General features: G+C 37.1%; 1 protein-coding gene across 1 annotated transcript in view; it reads left to right on the plus strand.

Annotated features, from left to right (window-relative positions):
• The first annotated feature begins 229 nt into the window (after positions 1–229).
• PTHLH (parathyroid hormone like hormone) overlaps positions 230–23988 on the plus strand; it is a 120199-nt gene continuing 96440 nt past the window's right edge. The window contains exon 1 of the mRNA XM_077870596.1: positions 230–460. The gene's annotated coding sequence lies outside the window, so the exon portion shown is untranslated. The remainder of the gene's footprint in view (positions 461–23988) is intronic.

Consider the following 23988-nt stretch of genomic DNA (forward strand, 5'->3'; position numbering starts at 1 on the left):
TAATCAAGTAGCTCTACCTGGGCTGATACTGATTCTGGTGGGCACTTAAACAGCTTTTGGGTTGCCAGAGACATCTTACCAGGAGTGTATTAAAAAATAAAATAATGCACTGGCTTTGCAGTACGAAAGCAGAGTCCATAAACCACAATATCTCTCTGTGAGGAAATAGACTTCCTGTCTGCTATTTTTTTATGTGCCCAATTAAGTGCAGATTTTTGGCTGCGGGAGCAACATAACTGCAGCATTTTTTCCAGAAAAACCAAGAAATGAACTAAAAAACTAAACAAGAAAAAGTCTTATAAGAAGATGGTCTGATAAGTGCTGGGAGATAATATTTTTTTCTCATTTTATACCTGATATCTTCTAACCTGGATATGACCAACCTCGGGCAGAGCGACTCTAGATCACATTTCTAATGTGCTGGCAGCTTCCCATCCCAGAGGGATTTTCACTGAGTAAGGTGAGTACATTTCAAGGCCTTATATGGAATAAAATAGCAGGGTATTGAGTCAGGATGGGTGGTTCAACGAGTTGGGTGTCTGAGAATTAAAAATCAAAGTTAACCAAGATTCTTTGATGAAAACTCGGGGCTAGATGACTCGGTTCAAAAGAAATAAAAACCTGCCTGAAACCTAATTACCAAAATGAAATTGAACTCGAATATGTGAGGTCTAAAAAGCTTCATGGATGTTAATTTTAGTGCTGAGTTACACGCACCTGGGCATTTCCTGACTTGGGCCAGAGGCGAGAATGCTAGAATTCTGTGAGAAAGGCTATGTAAATCAGCACCAGTAAAGGAACTGAGTTTCACTGATAATTTACTCCCTCAGAGGAACCCAAAAAGCTTTAAGCAAGCTTATGTATGTATGTATGCTCCTCAAATCTCAACAGAAGCTCTAGTGATTTCACCCAGGTCAAGCTTTCTTCTATAAGGAGTCAGAGAGGAAAGTACCTCCGTGCTAGGGTTGAAATCAGCACCAGTTTTGAAGATCTAAACAGTTTGGCAGCACCTAGTGCGAATGTTTCTTTGTTTACTTTGTAGAAGTAAAGGGCAACAACAGTGTTTTTAGGGAGAAGCCCAAACCAGCTGGAAAGAAATATCTCTGCTCTTAGGTTGAGGCTGCGATATCCTTCCCAGAGCACCTCCTCCAGGTAAATAGATTTGATATTTCTAAGCTATTGGCTTCTTTGCTCTGGGTTACCAAATTTCTGAATTTGCATTCGTATCAAGATACAGGATATGTAGAGGTTTAGTTTGCTCGGTCTTTCTGCCCTGAGTGAAAAGTAGATAAGATTTTCTTCTATGCCTCTTTAGATCTACTCCGCAGTCCAGTTTTACCTCAACCAAATACCCCTAAATTTTACTGTAAGCGTGTGCAAACTGTTTAATCTTCTTCCTTTCCTTTTCTTCATCCATTAAATATATCTGGAAATGTATGCTGTATCTACTTTTACACTGATGTGATGATGGCAAATCAGATAATATAGCTAAAAATGATTTAAGAGCCTCCGGAAAAAAATATTATGAGCCTTTACATGTGTAACATTCAGCCTCATAGTAAATCCAAACCACAATTGTTGTTTTCAAAATAAAGATTATAAATAGGGAAGCAAAATAAAAACATGTGCTTCACTGTAGATTGGTATGTGAATTCAATGCATTTATAGGTTCAGTTGTTGACTAACGAAGAAGAGAAAAAAAAGCAGCCTAGTATACTAGTTGTGGTGTCAATAGATAGGTTTGTAATCAGTGGGCTCTGGCAATTCTGATAATGTCACTGCATGCTTCTGTGGCAATGTACTCTGTTCTACTTCTGGTCATGTAAAGCAGCAAAGCCCTGGTTTGAATCCTTGTTTGAAATGTAAATGTTATCAAGCTTGAAATGAGCTTGTTAAACTTCGAATCACACCCTCTCAGGAGTCTGCATGCTTTGTGAACCACTACATAGCTGTTCAAAAAGTGCCCTCCTAATGAGGCCAATTCTGACTAATGCATATTCCAAGAATAATACTTGACCAAAATTGAATGCAATTCTCTTGTATTTATTATAATTTTCTATGACAGAGAGCAGAGGCTAAATTCGGTGAAAGTATTGTTTTTCTTCTAAACTTGGGTCTGCCAAAATTTGTTTTTATTTCTACCCCCCACCCCAACTCCTACCCCCAGTCATCCCTTTTGGAATGATGTAGTGATCCTAGCCAATTGGGAAACTTGCTGGCATCTGTGGAGTGCCTGTTTTCACCACTTTCCTTCACCCTTTCAATAGATTTTTGGTATGGAATGGAAATGGAAGAATCATTAACAGCAGCAATGTCAAGAGCAGCCTTGAAATGAGGCATCCGATATCCCATATGTTTAGTATACTTATCACACAGACAATGTAAAAGCCATTTGAGGTCTGTAACTTCCTTTTCTACACAGAAGGAAATGTGGCAGTGAATCAAATTGATACAGGAATTTTAAATATGTGTGGTCGCACAAAGTAAGAGAAGATTATAAATTCAGCATTAGAAACCAAAAGAAAAAAAAATAAGCCACAGGTAGTATTCTCATATTATATTTGTTTGAGCTGTCAGGACAAAATACTAGAAAGAAATATTTTTATGACATGGAAACTAAGATCTGCTTTCCAAAATTATTTTCCACTAACTTAAAGCTATGTATCATTGTGCAAACCTAAAGACTCCTATCCTTACAGAATTAAATATTTATCTTACAACTGGAGAAAGGGCACCTATCTCCAATGTGCAAGCATGCATAGTAGAGGTGGGGTCTAGTCCCTGTAATAATGGCCTGGGAGGCAGGACTCACCTTCCAATCTCCAGGATGACATTGTTTTGCCACAAGTTTATGATTGATTCTGAACCAAAATCCCTCATTTCCTCAGGTACAGGGGAAAAAGGATTCTGTAACAAGGCAGGCTACTCTCGATAACTTTAGTAAGAGTGCTTTATCTTTCCTTTTTTTTATTCTAAGAGGGTAGTAAAGATGCCAAGTCTCTTTTGTGAATTAAAGGGGATGTGAGGTTTTAGGGAAAAGTGCTTTCAGTGGGATTGACTATATGTCTTCGCAGGTCTCGAGTAGGTTTACTTTAGATTACCTTGAGAACAAGGCCTACATGCTAGACTTCATACACATAGTACAACTCACCTTCTGTATGTATTGTGTGCTTGTTTATTTTTAAAGACATGAGAATGAATAATAGAGTTCAGTGGAATATATGATATGAGGATTCAGTAGGTTTAAATATTTTTCAATCCAAAACTCCCTGCATGCTTTTCCCATGATCCTTAATCACATCTCCCAAAAGGTCTCCTGAAGCAAATCTTTAAATTTTAAAAACACTCTTGTGAAGTTATATAGACATTGCCATATGCTCAACCTATTATTACTGTCGGACTTCTCTTCCCAGACATGGAGAATAAAGCAGGTGTCTACTCCTTCCTCTTCTGCTTTATCTTCCCTTTATAGGGTTTATTGATGAAAGTACCAGAGCACAAATGTCTACTGACACTGCCTCCACCCCTGCATATGCCCACAAGAGAAACATTAAAGAGCTAGTAAAAATGTGCCATGTGCTTGCCCTGGCCTCTGACCCACACAACTTGTCCTGATGCCTTGGGAAGGCTCTCTGGTCCACTCAGAATTCCGGGAACATTCAGTACCACAGGCCAGTCGGGGCTGTGACACTCAGAACACCAGGGAAGAATATTTAGAGATTCCTTCAAACATGGAGACTATTGTCAGTAATAGTGTTAGGGATGGTATCTATGATCCACAAATATTTATCAACAAGGGGAGACTGATGATAACTAATCTTTACTCAGGACCTTATACCTTACAAGGTACTTGCTTCTTATTCATTTAATCTTCACAATTTGTCTGGGATGTATTATTTTCCTTATTATTCTAATAAGAAAACTGTGCACTGAGTAGTTCTTTCATTCAAAAAATTTTACTGAGAACTTACTATTTGTCAGATGCTGTTCTAAGCACTGGAGATAAAACAGTAGCAGAAGAGACAAAATTCCTGCTCTGAAGAAATTTGCATTCTAGTTGGGGTGGGGAAGAAAAGAGGCAGACATTAAATGAATACATAGGCAAAACACATAACATGTCAGACAGAGATAAATGCTGTGGAGAAAAAAAAACATGGTCAAGAACAGTAATTACAGTATACCAGTGGACAAGGGGGTAGGGTTTCCATTTTACACAGGATAGTCAGAAAATGCCTTGTTGAGAAGATATTTGAGCAGATAGCTCTAAGAGGTACAAGAGCTGCTCAAATGGATATCTGGTACAGTGGCATTACTGGCAGAGGAAGGAGCAAGTGCAAAGGCCTTGAGGCAGGAGCATACTTAGCTTGATTGAGGAAAGGCCAAAAGGCATTCATGGCTTGTGTGGAATGAACAAGCCTGGGAGTAGTGGGACATGCAGTAAAAAAATGTATCAAAGAATCCTATTAATGTGGAGACTTGGCTTTTATTTTGAATGAAAGGACAAAACCAGGTGTTATTCAAAATGTTTAATAGCAGGTACAGCACAAACACCAATCCATCAGCATGGATATCTGGCCAGAGCATGCAAGCAGCATCCTAGAGACCTCCCTGAAGAGTCAAGCATTATCCCTTGAGTTGGTGCACTGTGGGGAGATCCCCTTGTGAATTGAAAGGGAACATCAGGAAAAGGGTACCTTGGGGAAAGACTCTCTACCAATAGAGATGGAAGGATTTCAATATTTTAACAACTGGTACCTAGTTCCAGTATGAGCCAGGTAGAGATCAGCCTTAACAAGAAATCATGGCTATGTTTGAGTGGAGTGACATCATCAGACTCATTTTTTTTTAAGGATTCTCTCTCTCTAGAACAGACCCTAGCGAAGCAAGAGTAGAATAGGGAGACCAGTTAGGTGGCCATTGTACTAATTTGGTGAGAGGTAATGGTGTCTCAGACAATGGTGGCAGTGGGGGTATCAGATTGGGGAATATATTTTTAAGGCAGAGCCGAGAGGACTTGCTGATGTATTGGATCTGAGGTGAGAAAGTGTCAAGCATGACAGAAGGAACTAGAAGATCTAGATGGCCACTGACCAGAATAAGAAGAACTAGAAGTAGACAAGATCAGTAACTTAATTGTAGACACAGGAAGTATGAGATAAGTTTATTGAGCACCCACTTTGCACCACACCAGCTCTGTGAGCTAAGTGCTATGTTGTTATCTTCAATCTTCAGCTGGGACAGCTCAGAGAGTTGAGGTGACCTACCCCTAGTCACACAGCAAGTAAACACATCAAGGGCTCAAACCTGGTTTTTCAATTCCGAGTTTCATGCTTTTCTTAGGAAACCACAGCTGAGAGTCAAGCGGTGTTATCAAAGTAGATCACTGATGAGAATCTACTTTTTGTGACCCACTCTAAGGCAAAAAAGTTAAAAAAAAAAAACCTTCCAACTCTAAGATTTAGGGAATCTGTTGTAAAAGGGGAGAAGAGTTTAATCTTAAATTCACTTGAAAAACCAAAAGACTTTTTTCCTTAAAAAATAAAACAAAACTGAGGTGAGCCTAAGGCCAGCATGCTGATTGCATCAGAGAGACAGAGATGAAAAGAGGAAAGAGGAAAACGGGCATGAGCCCTAAATCAGCACGTTAAAGGGGCTGGCCTCAGAGGCTTGTATTATCAGACGTTAGTCAGAGAGGGACGTTCTTTTGCTGGCATAGAAGAAATCTGAAATAACACATTAATTTTAGGTCCTCTGATATTTTTTCCTGGAGATGTTTCATTTTGATACAACCGACAACAGCCAAAGAGAAAGCCTCAGAATACAGACATAATAAAAACAGTTGACGATCTCTAGTCACTAAGCATAAGTTCCACTGACTTTTGTCTTGCTCAGCCCAAGTCGGCAGCTCACTAGGAAGCTACAAGGCATCCTGGAGGATTTAAAGAGCAAGACTAAACATTTTCAAGTTCCAGTGTCAGGACTTCCCCCTTCAAGCTTTGAGACCTGATAAGACTCAGATGTTTCTGAGAAGGGCATACATACTGTTTTAAAATTAACCAGGAGGTCACTGAGCATGTTAGAGGGTTTTTACCAACACAAATACCCAATGGCACAGCATGGGAAGCTCTTTCACTGTTTGCCAGAGGTCTGGCTTCCAGTGGTTTCGAAAGGCAGGTACCATCATTTGGGTAAAGAAATGAAGAAGGAAACTGGATTGTGCACTCACCCATTCAACCAGAACTTGTCCAAACCAAGTAATGTTAACTATAAAAACTGAGACCTGCTGGGAGGAGTTGGGAGATGGTATATAGAGTCTTCGTCTTTTATAATGCAGAGTCAAAGATATATAAAACTGATAAATCAATAAATATGAAGACAATCACCAGAAGAAATAAAACCATGGGTTGTTTGGTGGTTTGGGGGGCATGGGAATAAGAAAGGGGCTAAGGAAGTGGAGATAAATACCTGTATTTCATACTCTTCTATACTGCTTGCCTTTAAAAAATGCACACATGTATATTTCACTTAAAATTTTATTTTATTTTTTTTAAGATTTTATTTATTTATTTATGTGAGACAGAGAGAGAGAGAGAGAGAGAGAGAAGCAGAGACACAGGCAGACGGAGAAGCAGGCTCCATGCAGGGAGCCTGATGTGAGACTCGATCCCGAGACTCCAGGATCACGCCCTGGGCCGAAGGCACCGCTAAACCGCTGAGCCATCTAGGGATCCCCTCACTTAAAATTTTAAATTGGGGGCAGCTGGGTGGCTCAGTCAGTTAAGTGTCCAACTCTTGATTTTGGTTCAAGTCATGATCTCAGGGTCATGAGATCTAGCCCCACCTGGGGCTCTGCACTCAGGGTGGAGTGTGCTGGAGATTCTTTCTCTTCCTCTTCCTCCCTTTTCCCTTCAATTCACTCACACACTCTTTCTCTAAAATAAATACATAATTTTCTTAAAAACTAAAATAAAAAATTTAATTTAATATATTCCTGTTTATATGAACAAGCCTCTGAGGACATATTCCCTGCTGTCATAGAAGCTTTTGACTGAATACTCCAAAGGAGAGAAAGACTGAGAAATCTGACATATAATAAAGGAAAAATTGAAGTAGAATTTTATTTTCCTTTGTGAAGGGAAACTACATCTCTTTTCTCCTAGTGCCTCATTCTTCTGCCTTGGATTAAATTGAAATGAAAGAAGGACATAATATGTTCCCAACTGGTAGACATTTAGCTATTGAAGACAGTCTCTGGGTCTACCATATTCATATTTCCTACACATTCCTCCCATATTCTTTCTCCTTCCTTCCAAAAAACTTCAGAGTTACTTTCCTCAGTAGGGATTTAACCACCCACAGAAAAAGGTGTGTAGGATGCAGGGGAAATAGTCAGAGGACAGGAAGTCGGTTCTTTCTTACATTTCCCTTTGATTCTAGAACTCTGACATGGCTGTAGTACTTGCCTACCGACTCCCCAACTGGATCATAAGGAAGACACTCCCAAAAATAAATTGCCAGAAGCAAAGGAGTTAATAAATTTAAATATGCTAAAAGTGATTCACTCACGGAACTTCAGACTTCAAACAAAAAGTCATTAAAACTATTAGAGTTTCTCTGAGTTCTGTCCTGCAAAAGCTGAGGATGTCAAGCTACCTTTGTTTTAATAGCTCTGTTAAAAAAAATAAATAAATAAAATTTAAAAAAGGGGGGGGCGGGGCGGATCCCTGGGTGGCGCAGCGGTTTGGCGCCTGCCTTTGGCCCAGGGCGCGATCCTGGAGACCCGGGATCGAATCCCACGTCGGGCTCCCGGTGCATGGATGGAGCCTGCTTCTCCCTCTGCCTGTGTCTCTGCCTCTCTCTCTCTCTCTCTGTGACTATCATTTAAAAAAAAAAAATAGCTCTGTTAACTTTTTCTTCACATAATTGGTTTCAGCGTATGAAAATGTTTTTTTCTTAGGGTACCTGAAGGATTCCTGATTTGGCTAGTTAGAAAAACCTTTCCAATGTAGTGGCCTACAGTCATTACAAACTCAGGATAATCATCCTAATTTTGCAATTAGAACTCAGGCTTTCTGCTGATAATAACACTGCATTTGCACTCAAACATTCATGCTCTGCATTCAACAAAATTTAATTTGTGCCTATCATGTGCCAAAAGTTTAATAGGCTTAAGGATTGAAAATGAAATAACAAGTCTATTCTTAGGAAGTATGTAGTCTAGCTTATAAAAAAATAAATTTTGGAACACTTGTAGTGATGAGCACCAGGGGTTGTGTGGAAGAGAAAAAAATAAACTTTAATAAGCTCTTTAATAAAATTGTAATGAGAATACTATTATTGCCTCTGTCCTCATACGTAGGTCCATCTGCTTATTCCCCATCAACCTTTACAGAATAGGGAGAGGAGAAGTATGAGATGCCAAGTAGAGACGGATATGCTGTAGGACAAGGCCCTTTCATAGAGGAAAATAAAACAGAAATCCATCCAGCTTGAAAGATTGTGAGAAGTAATGAGTAAAGTAAGAGGTCAGACTCACAAAAGTGCCTTTCACCCCTATCTCCTACCTTGAAAAGGAAAAAGGGAGGTTTGCGTGGAATATATAGAAATGTAAATATAGGTAGGAGAATATCAGGGATAAAGGTAGCCTGGGGATATTGCACACTTCTAGGAGAAGCCAGCACTCAGCCTAAAGAAGAACTCAGGTACACTGCCATCAACTTACTATCGGAATTCTTCTTCTTGGCCTTCCCCAAAAGAACCACAGCCACTTATCCTGGTGACTGTATATTGAAAAGGGAAAATAACCATTTTTTAAAGAAATTATTTGACATTGACTCTGAACTGAAACTAACTCCTGAGAGCCAAAGACACAGGCTCACCAGTCAGAGTAGAGGCTAATAAAGGTCAGGTGATCAGTGTAATTTTAGGACAGGTTTATCTCACAATGGACCAGTGGGCCTCCAAAATTACTTCATGGTTATATTCAAAATTTCAGAAGGCACATTCCTTCTAAAATATATAACCTCAGTAATTAGCAGAACCCCCCATATTTGTTCTCTGACCTATGGAGTGAGGGATATTATGGTAAGAAAGGCCAGGTGGAAACCCCTAGAACTTTTCCCATATCCTCCAAAATATTAAATGAAAGCAGCACCACATTCCTAGAAGGACTGTGGAGATTTGTGTCATCATCAAGGAATTGAATGATATGTAAGTGGTGATTCCTAACACATCCCTATTCAAATAACCTCTTAAGCCTGTGCATAAGACAGATGGATTCTGAAGAATGACAGTGTATGATCATAAACTTAATCAACTGGTGACTCAAACTGCACTTGTTGTTAAAAATGTAGTCTCTCTCTCTCTTTTTTTAAATGTAGTCTCTTTACTGGACAAATCAACACATTCTCTGACAGTTGGTATACAGTTGTTGAGCTGGTGAACATTTATTTGTTTGGTTTTTGTATTGCTTTGTTTCAAGCTTGTTGGTAAAGACCACCAGGACCTTTTTGCTTTCAACTTCAAGGTTCATCTTGGAGGATCACCAATACACATTCACTATTGTACCATTGTTCAGGGCTTTATGAATTCTTGACAATCCTAACATAGTCCACAGGACTTTGGTTGCCTCTTTATTCTACAGAACACTTTCCCAATATATTGAAGATATGCTGATTGAATGTGGTGAGTAAAAAGTAGCAATTACCCTGGAAAGCTTGAGAAGACCCATAAGGGCTTGAAGATGAGAAATCAATTCCACAAATACTTAGGGGCCCGTCAAACATCACTGATGTAAGACTTACCCACTGCCACCATAAGCAACTGTAAAACTTGACCTATAAGATGAAACAACACTGATCAGACACTGGGACAAAGGGCAGCAAAGACTATGATCTCTAAGAGAAGGGAACAAGCAAGATAAGACCCCAACTTCTTCATGGAAGCACTTACCAGTCTGCAGCACTAAATGCATAAATATTAATTTGAGGAGGATAAGGGAGTCAAAATTTGTGGGGCTGAGTATCTGAGGAAAGGAAACTATGCAGAGAGAATGAGATTGAAAACTCTACAAACCTGACTACAGGTACCCTTGAGTCTTTGGCTGATTAATATGCTGTACATGTGTAGAGTGACTCTTCATGATGCCAGGCAAAGATAAACTAGTAGATAGCTACAGGAGGAATAATTCCCAGTGCTCACACAGGGCAGGGAGATATTCATGTTCTGACCAATCAGAGAAGGGAGACTTCACTTCACTGAACTCAGAGAGAATTCAATAGAGACTCCAAAAGAGTCAAATGTTAGTAGTAGGATTAAACCATTTCTTGAGTAATGGCTATTCTAGGCCCACTCTAATAAACCTAAAAAAGGATTAAGCTATTCCACAACTAACTTACCTACATACCAGAACAAAGCCCAATAAAGTTTAAAGGAAGACAATCAGAACCCAGCACTCAAAAAGAATAAAAAAGTAACATTCACAATGTGTGACAACCAATCAAGAAACAGAAAAATATGACTTGTCACAAAGAAAAAAAGCCAGTCAACAGAAACAGAGTTAGAGATGTTAGAGCTGGGGTACCTGGGTAGCTCTTTGGTCATTATCCCAGGGTCCTGGGATGGAGCCCTACATTGGGCTCCCTGCTCAGTGAGGAGAGCCTGCTTCCCCCTCTCCCTTTGCCTGTCACCCTTCCTGTTGTACTTTCTCTGTCAAATAAATAAAATCTTTTTCTTTAAAAAAGAAAGAAATGTTAGAGCTGATGAAGTTAGCAAACAATGATTTTAAAACATTTATTATAATATGAAGAAACAAATGGAAAATATATCTTAAAGGGAACTTTTAGAAGGGTAAAAAATGTAATACCTGAATGAAAACTTTACTGGTTCAATTGTGCCCCCCAAAAAAGATATGTTGAAGTCCTAACCTCCAGTACCTCGGAATGCAATTTTATTGGGAAATGGGGTCACTGTACATGTAATTAGTTAAGATATGATTATACTGGAATAAGATGGTGCTTAATCCAATATGACCAGTATTCTTATAAGAGACAAGAGACACAAGGAGAAGATGGCCATGTGACAGTAGAGGCAGAAATTGGAGCAATGCTTCTACAAGAAAAGGAATGTCAAGGATTGTCAGCAAATATCACAAGCTAGAAAAGACAACAAAAGATTCTTCCCAACAGGTTTCATTAACACCTTGTTTTCAGAATTCTGGCCTCTAGAATTGTGGAACAATAAATTTCTATTGTTTTTAATCATCCATTTTGTGGTTATTTGTTATGGCAGCCATAGGGAACTAATACAGCTGGATTACCACAAAGTAACTGCATAATTATAATTAAAATTATATCAGATTACCAACTGGAGAATAAAAACTAAATCAAAGTACAGTGGAGAAAAAAGACTTAAAAATTAACAAAATCTTAGAAAGTGTGATGGTATCAAGAGATTGAATATATAGTTAAGCCTCAGAAAGAGAAGAGAGAATGGGGCAGAAAAACACATTTGAAGAAATAATGGTCAAACATTTTCCAAATTTATTGTGAACTATAAACCTACATATCTAAAAAGCTGAACAAGTCCAAAAAAGATAAGCACAAAGAAAACCATACCTAAACATATCATAATCAGATTGGTGAACAGTGATAAAGAGAAAAATGTTAAAAGCAGTGAAATGAAGGAAAAAGACATATTACACATAGAGGAACAAAGACAATAATGTCTGCAAAAATAAAGTTTTTCAACAAAGTTGAGAGAATTTGTTACCAGCAGACCTACATCATAAGAAATATTAAAAGGAGTTCTTTAGGCCAACAGAAAATAAAATCATATGAAAAGTCAGATTTATATAGAAGAAAAAAAGACAAGCAAAATTGTAAACATATGTGTTACATAAAAGACATTTTCTTATTTTTCATTTCTTAGAAATTAATTGAAAATTTGAAGTAAAAAAATATTAGTAAAGTATTGGCGGATTATAATAAATATAGGGGCAGCCTGGGTGGCTCAAAGGTTTAGCACCGCCTTCAGCCCAGGGCGTGATCCTGGAGACCCCGGATGGAGACACACATCGGGCTCCCTGCATAGAGCCTGCTTCTCTCTGCCTGTGTCTCTACCTCTCTCTCTCTCTCCTCTGTGTATTCTCATGAATAAATAAATAAATTTTTTTAAAAAAATGAAATAAATATAGAAGTAAAATGAATGACAAAAATAACACAAAAAATGGTGGAAATGGAACTATACTCTTTTAAGGTTCCTAAATTATATGTGAAGTAGTATAATACTCTTTAAAGATAGTGTTAAGTTAAAGATGCATATTTTAAACCCCTGAGCAATCACTGAACAATAAAGCAAAGAGGAATAGCTGATACACCAATTAAAAAAATAACAAAAAAAGAGTACCAAAAAATTCAAGTGGCCAGAAAAAGATGAAAAAAAAAAAAAAGATATAGCATGATGGGTTTAAACCTAATCATACTGTTAATTATATTAAATGTTAATGTACTAAAATTACCAATTGAAAGGCAGTGTTTTCTGTGGTTTTTTTTTTTTTTTCTTAAGTTCTTATTTTAAATCCAGTTAGTTGTTACAGTGTTATATCATTTTCAGGTGTACAATAAAGTTATTCAAAAATTCTGTTCATTACCTGGTTCTTATTAAAAGTGTACACCTTAATTCCTATCACCTATTTAATGTAATCTTCTCCCCACCTTGTAACCATCAGTTTGTTCTCTGTAGTTAAGAGTCTGTTTCTTGGTCTCTCTCTCTCTCTTTTCCCCTTTGCTCGTTTTGTTTCTGATTTCCCTCCCTCTTTCTTTTTCCCTTTGCTCATTTTGTTTCTTAAATTCCACACATGAGTGAAATCACATTTATTCGTCTTTCTCCAATTGACATTTTTCTTAGCATTAAACTCTCTAGCTCCACCCATGTCATTGCACATGGAAAGATATTTCTTCTAGCTGAATATTTCTCTCTCTGTGTGTGTGTATCACATCTTCTTTCTCCCTTCATTAATCAAAGAAGACTTAAAAATTAACAACACTTGGGCTACTCCCATATCTTGGATATTGTATAAATAACACTGCTATAAAATAGGGGTACATGTATCCCTTGAATTAGTGTTTTATATTCTTTGCGTAAATACTCAGTAGTGTGATTGTTGGAATAGATCTATTTTTAACTTTTTGAGGAACCTCCATACTGTTTTCCACAATGGCTGCACCAGTTTGCATTCCTATCCACCTTACAAGAGGGTTCCTTTTTTTCCACATCCTCAACAATACCTGTTGTTTCTTGTGTTGTTTATTTTAGCAATTCTGACAGGTGTGAGGTGATAGTTCACTGTAGTTTTAATTTGCATTTCCATGATGGTAACTGATGATGAATATTTTTCATGTGTCTGTTGGCCATCTGGATGTTTTCTTTGGAGAAATGTATGCTCATGTTTTCTGTCCATTTCTAAATTGTATTATTTGTTTTTGGGTGTTGAGTTGTGTAAGTTCTTTAAATATTTTGGATAATAACCCTTTATCTGATATGTCATTTGTAAATGTCTTCTTCCATTCTGTAGGTTGCCTTTCACTTTTGTTGCTGGTTCTCTTCACTTTGCAGAAGCTTTTTATTTTGATGTAGTCCCAATAGTTTATCTTTGCTTTTGTTTTCCTTGCCTCATAAGACATATCTAGGAAAAAGTTGCTACAGCCAATCTCAAAGAGGTTCCTGCGCATCTCTTCTAGGATTTTATGGTTTCAGGTCTCACATTTAGATCTTTAATCTATTTTGAATTTATTTTTGTGTAATGGTGTGTATGGTGTAAGAATGTGGTCCAGTTTACTAGACCTAAAACTGCATGTGGCTGTCCAGTTTTTCCAACACCATATTTTTAAAAAAAATTTTTTTCCAACACCATATATTGAAGAGACTGTCTTTTTCCCATTGGATATTCTTTCCTGCTTTGTTGAGGATTAACTGACTACACAGTTGTGGGTTCATTTCTGGGTTTTCTATTCCATTCTTTTGGTTGGTGCATCTATTTTTGTGCCAGCACCATACTGTTCTGATCACTCTATCTTTGTAAAATAACTTGGAGTCTGAAATTGTGATGCCTCTAGCTTTGCTTTTTTTTTTTTTTTAATGATTTCTTTGGCTATTTGGGATCTTTTTGCTCCCATACAAATTTTAGATTATTTGTTATAGTTCTGTGAAAACTGCTCTTGGTATTTGGATAGGGATTATATTAAATGTGTTGATTGGGGATCCCTGGGTGGCACAGCGGTTTAGCGCCTACCTTTGGCCCAGGGCGTGATCCTGGAGACCTGGGATCGAATCCCACGTTGGGCTCCTGGTGCATGGAGCCTGCTTCTCCCTCTGCCTATGTCTCTGCCTCTCTCCCTCTCTTTCTCTCTCTGTGACTATCATAAATAAATAAAAAAATTTAAAAAAAAATTAAAAAAATGTTTAAAAATGTGTAGATTGCTTTGGGTAGTATAAACATTTTAACAATACTTATTATTCCAATCTGTAAGCATGGAATGTCTTTCCATGTCTTCAATTTCTTTCATCAGTTTCATATAGTTTTCAGGGTATAGTTCTTTCACCTCTTTGGTTAGGTTTATTCCTAGGTATCTTATTTTGGTACAATTCTAAGTAGGATTATTTCCTTCAATTCTCTTTCTGTTTTTTTGTTATTGGTGTATAGAAATGCAATAGATTTCTGTACACTGATTTTGTACCATGTGACTTTACTGAATTCATTTATTCATTCTAATAGTTATTTGGTGGAGTTTTTTGGGTTTTCTTTACAGAATATCATGTCATTTGTAAATAGTGAAAGTTTTACTTTTTCCTTACTGATCTAGATGCCTTTTATTTCTTTTTGTTTTTTGATGCTGCAGCTAGGACCTTCAGTACTGTGTTGAATAGAAGTGGTGAGAGTGGACATCCTTGTCTCATTCCTGACCTTAGGGGAAAAGCTCTGTTTTTCTGCCATTAGGATGATGTTTAGCTGTGGTTTTTTTTTTTTTTTAATATATGGCCTTTATTATGTTGAGGTATGTTCCTTCTAAACCTACTTTGTTGAAGATTTTTATCATCAATGGATGTTGCAATTTGTCAAATGCTTTTTCTACATCTATTGAAATGCTCATATGGCTTTTTTTTTTTAAAAGATTTTATTTATTTATTCATGATAGTCACAGAGAGAGAGAGAGAGGCAGAGACACAGGCAGAGGGAGAAGCAGGCTCCATGCACCGGGAGCCCGATGTGGGATTCGATCCCGGGTCTCCAGGATCGCGCCCTGGGCCAAAGGCAGGCGCCAAACCGCTGCGCCACCCAGGGATCCCTCATATGGCTTTTATCCTTTCTCTTATTAATGTGATGAATTACATTGATTGATTTGTGAATATTGAACCACAATGTAGGAATAAATCCCACTTGATCAAGGGGAATGATTTTTTAAATGTATTGTTGGATTCAGTTTGTTATTATTTTATTGAGTATTTTTGAATCTATGTTCAACAACATATTGGCTTGTAGTTCTCTTTTTTGTGGTGTATTTATCCAGTATTGGTATTAAGGTAATGCTGACCTCATAAAATGAATTTGGAAGTATTCCTTCCTCTTCCATTTTGGAATAGTTTGAAAAGAATAAGTACTAACTCTTCTTTAAATGTTTAGTAGGGTTCACCTGCGATACCAACTGGTTCTGGACTTTTATCTGTTGGGAGGAGAGACATGTTTTTTAAACTTATAAAGTAAGACCCAACTATATGCTATCTATTAGAGACTCACAAATTTAAAGTGAAAAGATATTAAATGACATGTCATGAAAACATTAATCATAAGAAAGCTGTAGTGCTTACATCAGATAAATAAGACAAGATATGTTACCAGAAATGAAGGACATTTCATGATAATTGATGAGTTAATTTATAAAGAAAACTCAGTAATTCTAACATGAGCGTAACTGATTTCAGAACTTTACAATACATGAAGCAAAAATGGGCAACTGCAATAGACCAATCAACAATTATAACTGGGGATTTCAACACTCCTTTCTCAGCAATTGATAGAACAGGCAGACAGAAAATCAGTGTGGATATAGAAAACTTGAACAACATTTCCAACTAATTTGCCCTAACACTTATATAATACTACATGCAATGCAGGCAGAATGTATACTCAGCATGTGAACATGGGATAATCACTAAGATAGAGTATGTTCTGGGTCATTAATGAAGTCTCAATATAATTAAAGTTATTAAAATCATGTGTTCTTTGACCACAATGAAATAATTTAGAAACCAGTAACAGGAAGAATAGTCCCACATATGTTAGAGAAATTGGATTTGAAATTAAAAACCTTTCAGCACAGAAAATTCCCAGCCCAATTTGTTCCAGTGCTGAATTTTAACAAATGTCTAAAGGAGAAACAATAAAAATCTTACACAAACTCTTTTAGTAAATACAAGTGTCGGGGGGGGGGGGTATACCTCCCTACTTATTGTATCAGGCCAGACTTCTCTGATACCAAATTAGAGTCATTATAAAAGAAATTGGGGATCCCTGGGTGGCGCAGCGGTTTGGCGCCTGCTTTTGGCCCAGGGCGCGATCCTGGAGACCGGGAATCGAATCCCACGTCGGGCTCCCGGTGCATGGAGCCTGCTTCTCCCTCTGCCTGTGTCTCTGCCTCTCTCTCTCTCTGTGTGACTATCATAAATAAAAAAATAAAAAATAAAAAAAAGAAATTAAAGCCTGATATTTGCTTCAACGTGGATGGAACTGGAGGGTATTATGCTGAGTGAAGTAAGTCAGTCGGAGAAGGACAAACATTATATGTTCTCATTCATTTGGGGAATATAAATAATAGTGAAAGGGAAAATAAGGGAAGGGAGAAGAAATGTGTGGGAAATATCAGAAAGGGAGACAGAACGTAAAGACTGCTAACTCTGGGAAACGAACTAGGGGTGGTAGAAGGGGAGGAGGGCGGGGGGTGGGAGTGAATGGGTGACGGGCACTGGGTGTTATTCTGTATGTTAGTAAATTGAACACCAATAAAAAAAAAATAAAAAAAAAAATAAAAAAAAATAAATAAATATAAATAAAAAAAAATAAAAGTAAAAAAAAAAAAAATAAAGCCTGATATTCCCCCATGAACATAAACAAAAAAAATTTAACCAATTATTAATAAATATAATCTAGTAATATTAAAAAAGGATAATACATCATGACCAATTGGGGTATATCTCAAGAATACAAAGTTAGTTTAACCTTTATTTTATTTTTTTTTACAGATTTTTATTTATTTATTTATGAGACATACACACACACACACACACACACACAGAGGCAGAGAAACAGGCAGATAGAGGAACAGGCTCCATGCAGGGAGCCAGACATGGGACTCTATCCTGGGTCTCCAGGATCAGGCCCTGGGCTGAAGGCGACTGGTGCTAAACCACTGAGCCACCCAGGCTGCCCATCTTTTAAAACATTAATCAGTATAAATTACCATATTAATAGAATAAAGAATATACGAAGGCTTATTTGAAAAGAGATTCATATCCATTCATGATAATAACTCTTAGAAAGTTAGAAGTAGAAGTCAACTTCTTCCATCTGATAAAGGGCATCTACAAAAAACCTATGGCTAATATTATAACAATGGTAAAAGAATAAATACTTCCCCCCCATCAGGAACAAGATAAGAATGTATATTTTCACCATTTCTGTTCATCACTGTATTGTAGGTCCTAGCTATGCAACAAAGCAAGAAAAATGAATTAAAAGTCAGAAATATTGGAAAGAGGGTAAAAAAAAAGTCTTCATTTGAATGATTGTGTATGTAGAGTCATAAGGAATTTTTTAAAAGCTACAAATGATTTTATCAAGATTTATACAAAATCGATTACAAAAACTGACCATATTCCTCTATATTAATAGTAAATAAATTAAATGTAGAAGTAAATTAACAACATTATTGGGACCCCTGGGTGGTACAGTCAGTTAAGCATCTGACTCTTGGTTTCAACTCTAATGATCTCAGGGTCTTGAAATTGAGCTCTGTGTCAGGCTCTGAGCTTAGTAAGCAGTCTGGTAAGTTTTCTCTCTCCTTCTCCCTCTGCCCCTCCCCACATTCACTTATTCTCTCTCTCTCTCTCTCTAATAAATGAATAAATCTTTAAAAATAAATAAATAAAATAATATTATTTATGATAGCATTTTAACAAAAATATGTTAAATATTATAAATGTTAAATATGTTATAATGATAGCATTTTAACAAAATAGATTCACTGCATATTGAAAACTGTAAAAAAAAATTCAAGACAAACTGAAGGAGACCTAAGTAAATAGGGAGATATATCAAGTTCATGAATTGGAAGACAATATTGTTAAGATGTTATTCTTTCCAATGGAGTTTTTCAGACATAACGTAATCCCAACTAAAACCTGAGATAGAAGGCTTTCTCTCTTTTTGCAGATATTAACAATCTGGTTCTAAAACTTGCAGAAAATTCAGAAGAACCTGTATCAGCCAAAGCAATGTTGTAAAAGGAAGATAAAATTAAAGGACTTACTCTAATTTCAAGATTTATTATAAAGCTAAAGTAATCAGGAAAGTGTGGTATTGTTATATGTTTAGACATATAATAGGTCAATGAGACAGAATAAAATGTCTAGAAATAGATCCAAATTATATGGCAAATTGTTTTTTTACAAAGTTACTAAAGAAATTCAACAGAGAAAGGATATTCTCTTCATTTCCTGCTTTTACCATACACAAAATTTAATACAAAATAAATCATAGACCAAATTATAAAGACTAAAACTATGAAAGCTCTAAAAGAATCGTAAGAGTCTTTGCAACCTTAGAGTAGGCAAAGATTTCTCAGAATAACTAATTCTTGGAAAATTGTACCTCATCAAATTTAAACATTTGTCTTTGAAAGACACCTTTAAAAAATTGAAAAGTTAGGGATGCCTGGGTGGCTCAGTCAGTTAAGCATCTGTCTTTGGCTCAGGTCATCAGGTCATGATCTCAGAGTTTTGGGATCAAGCCCTGCATTGGGCTCCCTGCTCAGCAGGGAGTCTGCTTCTCCCTCTACCCTTCTACTTGTGATCTCTCTCTCTCTCTCAAATAAATAAAGTCTTTTTTTTTTTAAGTCTTTTTTAAGAATTGAAAAGTCACGTTCAGCCTGGGTGGCTCAGTGGTTTAGCACCGCCTTCAGCCCAGGGTGTGATCCTCGAGACCCCGGATCGAGTCCCATGTCAGGCTCCCTGCATGGAGCCTGCTTCTCCTTCTGCCTGTGTCTCTGCCTCTCACTCACTCTCTCTCTCTCTCTCTCTCTGTGTCTCTCATGAATAAATAAATAAAATCTTTAAAAAATTTTTTTTGAAAAGTCAAGCCACATACAGGAGAAAATACTTGCAATGCAAAAGACTTATATCCAAAATTTACAAGGAATTCTTAGAGTTCAAAATCAAACAAACAATCTAATTTTTTAAATAGCCAAAGTATTGGGGGTAAATTTATCACACAAGAAGTTACATAAATGGCCAATAAGTATATAAAAAGATACTCAATATTATTAGTCAGCAATAAAATAAAAATGAAAGCCACCAGATAGTATTTTATATCTTATGATGCTATAATTAAAGAGATTGACAATACCAAATCTGGGCTAGGAAATGAGGCAAATAAACTCTCATATTTTGCTGATGGAAGCATAAAATTGTACAATCACTTCAGAAAGATATTTGGCAGTTTCTTATAAAGTTAAACATATACTTTTCATAGTACCCAGCCATTCCACCTTAGTACTTATTTAATTAAAAAAAAACTTGCACATGAATGTGCATAGAAATTTTATTCATAATATCCAAAAAATTTAATCCTAAATGGTTATCAAATGCTGAAGGAATAAATAAATTTTAGCACATCCATATGATGAAATACTACTCAGCCGTAAAAAAGAACAAACTGTTGATACAAGCAACAATATGGAAGAATCCAGAAAACTATGATGAGTGAAAGAAGCCAATTACAAAAGAGGGCATAGCATGATTCCATACATGTGAAATTCTGAAACAGGGAAAACTAATTTGGGGTGACTTATAGAAGGTTAGAGTTACCTGGGCCCAGGGAAGGAGAATTTTTACCTACAAAGGGACAAAAGGGAACTGTCTAGGGTGATGGAAATGATCTATATCCTGATTGCGGTGGCAGCTATTCAGGTGTATATATTTGCCAAAACTCACCAAACCTTACACTAAAATACTGTATTTAATTGTACTTCAAGAAGGTTGCTTTCAAAAAAATGTCAGCCCACCATCTCAGTGAGGTTTTTAGAGGTCCAAGATGAAGAATAATTTTTCTTTATCCCTCCTTATTACTAAGAAAGAGGTTCACCCCTGTAAGTGCTGCAGAACTGGTAAGTCTCATAATTCTCTAATTCTCCAACTCTCCCTCCTGAACTTAAATTTTCCAGCTTGTCTCACAATTGTGTGGTCTGATTCCTATAATAAATCCTTTATTTCGTAACACTTATAGTTGCTCTACTTCTCTAAATGTTTTCCTAGACAGAAACAATGCCTGTGCCACTCATGGGAAAATATACAAAAGAATCAATGAGCCAGTCATCTGGGCTTCCAGAAACTAAACATCAGAACTCACAAAGATGGTCTAGCCTTCAATTACCCACTACAGTCGTTTTCTATTGCTTGCAGCAAATTGCCACAAATTTAATGGCTTAAACTAATACAGTTTGTTGTTTTACAGCTTCTGTGGGGCAGGAGTCTGGCACCTTTTAGCTGAGTCGCCTCTGCTCAGAGTCCCATAGGGCTAAAATCAAGGTATCAGCTGGGACTGTGATCTCATCTGAGGCTCAGGGTCCTCTTCTGAACTCACTGGTTATTTGCCATAGCTAATTCCTCACTGTGGTGGGACTGAGTTCCCCTCTCTCTCGCTGGCTGTCAGCAGGGGGTTGCTCTCAGACCCCAGAGGCCACCCTCAGTTTCCTGTTACATGGCTCTCTCATTAACATGGCAATTTGTGTCTCCAATTTGCTTTTCCAGCAGGAAAGCATTCCTCTTGCTTCAAATCTCTGAAAGTCAGTTTACTAAAGAGCAATGTCACACTATTAATTTGTAATTAAGTAATGTCACACTATTATAGGAATGACACGCCATTACTTTTGCATATGACATACCCTAATCGAAGATAGGACTATCCCATCATTTTCACAGGTCCTGCCCATATTCATTCTACTTCGATTCAGCATTTAGTCTACTATGGAATAACACAAAAGATACGGGCCTTGAAAGATGGCTAAAATTTAGATAGATGAGAAGAAAAGGAAAAGAATTTCAAGCAAGGGAACACAGGGATGTATGTTGTAGACTGAGAGAGGATGAAATTGGCATATGAAAACTACAAGTCAAATGAAATAGGATGTTTGTGCTAGAGACCGGAGGAAGCAAAGTAACTGGAGCCTAGAGACAGATCCTAAGAGTTTTTATCCACCCTACTGAGAAAGTGGGCTTCAACAAACAACCAATAGTACATGGATCTTTAGTAGAAAGACTGACATGATGAAAGCTATACTTTAGAATAATAAGGCAGATGAATAAAATTCAGAAATCATTAGTAAAGCTAGACACTGTCTGATTCATGTTCGAGGTGGTAGGCCTTCAGCTAACTCTGAGAAGAGAAAAGAAAGGAGGAATATGAAAAGACTTGTGAGATTTTTGTCCCTTCTATGTATAGTTTTTCCTAACCCACATTATCCTTGATTTTATAACCTTGCTTACATCCATTTTTAGTTTTACATCCTAAGAACCAGTATCTGCTCATGCCATTGAGCAGGATATTTGATGATGATGATGATGATGATGATGATGATGATGATGATGATGAATAAAATGCTTTCTACTTAAGCATTAGCAGATACTATTTTTATCTTCATTGTACTGGTAAGAAACATAAGGGTAAAAAGGTGACCAACTCACATAATCTAGTCAGTATTAAAGTTCTAATTTGAATTCAGGTCTTGCTCCCACCATGACATACTGCTCCTACAAACAATTAAGTTTGCTAAGTTGGTGTATACAAAGCAGTTTAAAGACTGGTTTTACTTATGATAGCTACAATTTCATATTCTTTGGTCTGAAGAAGTAGTCTGATCCATAGAATGCCATCCGAAGGTGGATCAAAAGCATGGAGCTGTATCTACTAATTAAATTGAGATAGAGGATGGGGATAATTATCCTCATGCTTTAAATCCATCTTAATTATATTACAGAAGTTTATGAGATGATGTTCATAAAATACCAAGCAGGATGCCTGGCTCATAAATAAATAGTAAATAGTAGTTCCCCTTCATCTTTTTCCCTCTTTTTTTCCATTCTACTAATTATTCCTGTCCTACATTAATAAAATATAAGGATTATTTAATTTAATGCTGTTTTAAGGAAAATTACATGTCATTTGCAGAGAGAGGAGAAGCAGTTAGACTACCAAATCCACACACCCCCAAGAGGCTGCAAGAAAGCAACCGTAAGAAGATCACACATATTTTAGGAAAAAGGTGTGAACTGGCAAAGATGAGGTTTGGGGAAACACAAAGCTTATGGCAAGAAAGAGAAATGCATGGGCTCACCATCCATAACCTTTCAGGATGACCTCAAAGTATGAAACACTGTGGTTTGATTTGCCTAGATATTTGCTTGAGTTCTGCGTTTGGGGTACCAAGAGGACAGACACTTGTGATTCTGCTGCAGACTGAACTGCCCTTTGGAAACATTCTCCCTAAATGAACTTCACAGCAACAGGTCATCCCCAACCGCAGCTGAAGGAGACCCCTCTGCTCTCCCTCCTGCCAATAAGTAGACTTAGCCTCTGGGCCACATAAATCAGGGCATGTATCAGTTCCCCTCCAAACACCCATCATGTCTGCTCTGTCAATTCAAAAGCACTACACAAGTGAACCACTAGAAAGCTCAGCATGATTAGTAGCTATTATGCATTTTCTTTTGTTTTCTGTTTTTTTCTTTTTAAAAAATTTATTTATTTATTTTGGAGAGAGAGAGTGTGTGTGTATGCAATTGAGAGGAGCAGAGGAAGAGAGAATCCCAAGCAGGCTCCCCACCCAGCATGGAGCCAGACCTGGAGCTCTGATCCCAGGATCCTAAGATCATGACCTGAGCAGAAACCAAGAGTTGGACACTCAATGGGCAGAGCCACCTATGTGCCCCACTATGAGCATCTTCATAGCCACTTTTATCATCTCCATTATTTCAGCTAAGACCTCAGGTTATTAGTTTTACTAGAAGAAGGAGAGAAAGAAAGAAGACCCAAAAAAAGTCGCAAACATGTTTCCCAGACAGGTTAATACAAGCTCTTCCTCAGCTCTCTATTCTTGACTTAAGGAACATTCTCAGAGTGAGAGCAAAGAAGTTTTGGGTTGTATGGAAAATTTGACTCAAACCAAAAAGCCAGCCAACACCACAAAATGGATTGGAGTCAAATCAGATAAATAGAAAAAGAAAAGAATACAAAATATTTTCGAATGACAGTATCAGAAAGGTTAAAAAGCTTAACAAGAACCTGATTCAAAACATAGAGGCTACAGTGTAACTTCACCCTTACGAGGTGCTTTAGAGTATTGATTTAATGATGTTTCCTCTCCTATGCCCATAGAAATGTAATTAAATTGTCACAAACATATACATTCCTCTTGGGTTTGGCTTCTGTAACTCCCAAAAATAATGTTTGAGAAATCACCCAAACCTCCCAGTGTATTATTCATGTAAACCTAGATATCTCACGAAAACAAAACGTACAAGACCCAAGTGCCAGTTAGAATGTGAAAATATCCAGCAAAAGTCTGTTTTTACTTCTTTGATAAGCTGTATTGTCTTTTTGTTATAATGGAAAAGGATTAGCAAGGCTTACCAAATAAACAGCAGCTTCCTTAGAGAAACTGA

The sequence above is a fragment of the Canis aureus genome, chromosome 25 (assembly GCF_053574225.1).
Source record: "Canis aureus isolate CA01 chromosome 25, VMU_Caureus_v.1.0, whole genome shotgun sequence".
In the NCBI taxonomy this organism is placed as follows: domain Eukaryota; kingdom Metazoa; phylum Chordata; class Mammalia; order Carnivora; family Canidae; genus Canis; species Canis aureus.